Below are 3,606 nucleotides of genomic sequence, written 5' to 3' on the forward strand. Positions count from 1 at the left end.
TGAGCCTTTATTTTATTGTTTTGTGCTTAAAATCTATGAAATGCAGACACAGCACATATCTGACAGACTCTTAAGGCTGAGACATTTTCTTGTGTGTTTCCTTTCATGCAGTGAACTGGTGCGGGTGAATAATTCTGTGTAGGTGAGCTAATTGAAAATTGGTTAGTGGTGTTGGGGTACAATTTTCATAGTTTATACTTCTTGTTGACATATTCTTGACGTACAATATCCTGATTTTATTGAGATTTACTGTATCCATGTATGATGTATCCCATATGATCTGTGCATAGTAGCTTTTGTATTGTTGAGTGGTCTTTTGTGTAATTAAGTATCAGGTATCATGTAGTTCATAAGAGCTGAGTTCGATTTGGTTGCATGAATTTAAAAATATAAAGGATATCGGAAAAAAAAAGTAGATGGAAAAATAATGCTCTTTCACCCTTAAGTACTTTGTAATTTAATTCTAGCATTTGATAATGCCGATAACTTCTTGTATTTGGGTTTTTCTGTTTGTCCTTTTCTTCCATTATGTTGTCTATAAAATTTAGAATTCAAGCACTATTAGTGATCTTTTAGGGTAACTTAATTGGGCTGGGTTGGTGTTCTTTTCTTTTAAGGGGTTTTTTACTTTTTGCAGTTGCATTATGGGAGGGATAGTAGAGGCTTGTAGGAGAGATGGCATCACCTGCTGTCTTAAAAGGGGAAGGACATTATGGGAAAAGCAATAAGAATTAGAGACTTAAGTTTTGTATGACACTAGTAGAGGAAGGACCTGGTGCTAGTAGGTAATGATTCATGAGAGGTCACATACTTATTTGGGCTCTAAGTTCCAAATCTAAAGCTCTATCTTTTTACATTCTTAAAGTTTATTTTTCAATGCACACTCTGCTTTAATTGGAACAATTCATTCCAATGTTATCTTGGTATTTGAGTTCTCATGTTATCTTGGTTGATCCATTTTGTTTTCTCAGTGTGTCACAGAAGAGGGTTTTGAGCTAACAAGAGCGACGCTCGTGACTATAAAATTAAGAAGAGCTAAGTTCTCGTATTTTGTTTCCCTCATTGTGTCAAAGGAATTGATGTTTATGTGATTTGATGCAATGCCTTTTATTTTTCAACATTTAATTAAAAAATTGCATCTGTAAGTTTAAAAAATTGCATCTGTAAGTTTATTAATGGTGGTTTGGATTTACAGGTGTTGTTTTCCTGTATGTGGTTGACAAAGTCTCAGCTGATTCGTATAAGGTTGTGGAGTTCCCTGAAAATGTCAAGGTATATGCTTTCGTCTTGGTGCTCTCTGAAAATTTGAAAAGTTTCATGCTTTCATTGAAACAGAATGATAACAAATAAGGGCCCTGGAAGTTTAGGTCTCTAGCTTATGGATTATAAAGTTTTGCTTCAATGTAATTGAGTACTTGTGTTGTGGGTTCATAAGAAGAGCATGGAATTCAAAGTTCCTGCTCTTCTTCTCTTTTGTCACTAATCTATTTAAGTATCAATGGATGAACACAATTTGGTTCACCTGCTTCTTGTTTCAGTTGCTTCTTATGCATAATAATATGCATAGAAAAATCCAATTAGTATACCGTCTTAATCTAGAAACTATCATGAAAATTGACATGAAATTTGCAAACTTGTTAAGAGTTTACATGTTCGGTTTTTGTTTATAATGATATGATCTTTTGCAGATGTGCTCCCAAGGTATTTCAGCTCAAAATGGTCAGTGGCCAAATTTCACTTGCAGGAAGGTCTACAACATATTGTTGCCTTTGGCAAGCGGAAGAATACCATCATGATCATTGGCATGGATGGAAGGTACCTAAAATTGCTTGCTGGTTTCCTCACTTTTTTTCATGTCTTGATTTGTGATTTCGATTTTGTAACAAGAATACAGTGAATCAATTGAAGTTTGTTTCAATGCTTATAAAATTGTATATGGTGAATCAATTGAAGTTTGTTTGATGTATCAAAGTGGCTTATTCCATGTTATTTTGGCATCTTATAGTAGAAAATGATGCAAAAAATGAAGAGGCTGATATTGAGGAGCTAGCAGTTGCAAATCAGGTGGCAAAGTAATTGTGAATGGAACAGCAGTTGGAATGATTTTATATCAGCTTTTGATTCAAGTGTAGCTAGCTAGAAATGATTTCTTGTTTGGTACATTATCTGGTTACTTGAATGTATCGATGTTTGAAAAATGGTAATTGAATGATATGGATTAGAGCACTGTTTTTGTGGTAATTACTATCCAATATTCAGTCATACAACACAATAAAACAATGTGTTGTATGACTGCAAAAGAGTTCAAAATTAAGGCTTCTCCTACAACACTCATTGGCTGTTAGCTAATTTGATTACAATATTCACACCATAGCTAACCAAATGTAGTTGTTGTGTGAACTAACAACCAACAACAAAAGAAACAAAATTCTATTGTGTGAGATTGATAACACACAACATAAATAAAATTGTCTCTGTTGTCTGAATGTAATAACAGACAAGGGAGATAATTTCACTTTGGTTGTCTGTTACGTATCTCAGACAACAAAGAATGAGTTATAGCTGTTATGTGTTATGAATCTCAGACAACAATAAATGAGTTATAGCTGTTGTGTGTTATGTGTCTCAGACAACAAAGAGAAAATTATAGCTGTTGTGTGTTATTGATCTTAAACAACAAATAATCAATCATAGCTGTTGTGTGTTATGAATCTCAGACAACAAAGAAAGAGTTATGGCTATTGTATGTTATGAATCTCAGACGACAGCAGAAATTATCTTCTGTTGTCTGAATGGCTCGACGCATCTTCCCACATGCCATGGCAGCACATGCCTGCGTAGAATTCACACAACATAAAATAACTATTCACTTATTATCAGACGATAGTGGAATCATCGTTGTGTGATGTTTCAATCACACAACACTGACTTAGACAACGATAGACTTCTTCATCAGACAATAGAAATCCACCGTTGTCTGATTAACTTTTTGTAGTAGTGTTAGTACACTGTGGAGGCGTAATAGGCACATAAATGGCACACACAAATATGCATAAGTACGAGATATCAAGTAACTTGATACACATTTACGCAAGCGTACGTATCATTGTCAAGATAGGGAAATATTATGCCCAAAGTTTATCGTACCACGGGGATTAGTGGCTAACCCACAATCCTTGGGTGGTCGGAACTAAAGTCACTAAGCAAATAAAGGAGATAAAACAAATAAAATAAAATAAAACTAATCTAAGGCACCAAGCCTTAGCAATGCTCGGCTTTGATTTTCACCAAAGCTTAATCAAAACTAAGAACCTAGTGGTGGATATGCACAAATGAGTGGAATAGTTCAATGTTTAGGGGTTGATTCTAACTTAACAAATAATAATGAAATGTAAAGTAACTAATAAAAATGCAAAAGAAATTAATAAAAGTGTAAACAATATAAATGAGAATGTCGGGTGTTAGGGAGGATCCTTCACCAAATCTCATGTGTCGGAAGCTAATCTAATGTAGATGCATATTTCCTATTTTGGCGGCAGTCGTATCCAAGGCGGTTCAAGGCTCAAGGACCGAAATTCCCTTTCATGGTATTCCTACTCCAGTTCA

At 34.6% G+C, this 3,606-nt stretch overlaps 1 long non-coding RNA gene across 1 annotated transcript; it reads left to right on the forward strand.

Annotated features, from left to right (window-relative positions):
* Window positions 1-1,317: 1,317 nt before the first annotated feature.
* On the forward strand, window positions 1,318-2,102 carry LOC121051632. The gene is made up of 3 exons (XR_005806282.1): window positions 1,318-1,403; window positions 1,689-1,815; window positions 2,006-2,102. It is a non-coding gene; the product is annotated as an uncharacterized LOC121051632 (long non-coding RNA).
* Window positions 2,103-3,606: the final 1,504 nt, after the last annotated feature.

Source organism: Rosa chinensis, chromosome 2 (genome assembly GCF_002994745.2).
Source record: "Rosa chinensis cultivar Old Blush chromosome 2, RchiOBHm-V2, whole genome shotgun sequence".
Lineage (NCBI taxonomy): Eukaryota > Viridiplantae > Streptophyta > Magnoliopsida > Rosales > Rosaceae > Rosa > Rosa chinensis.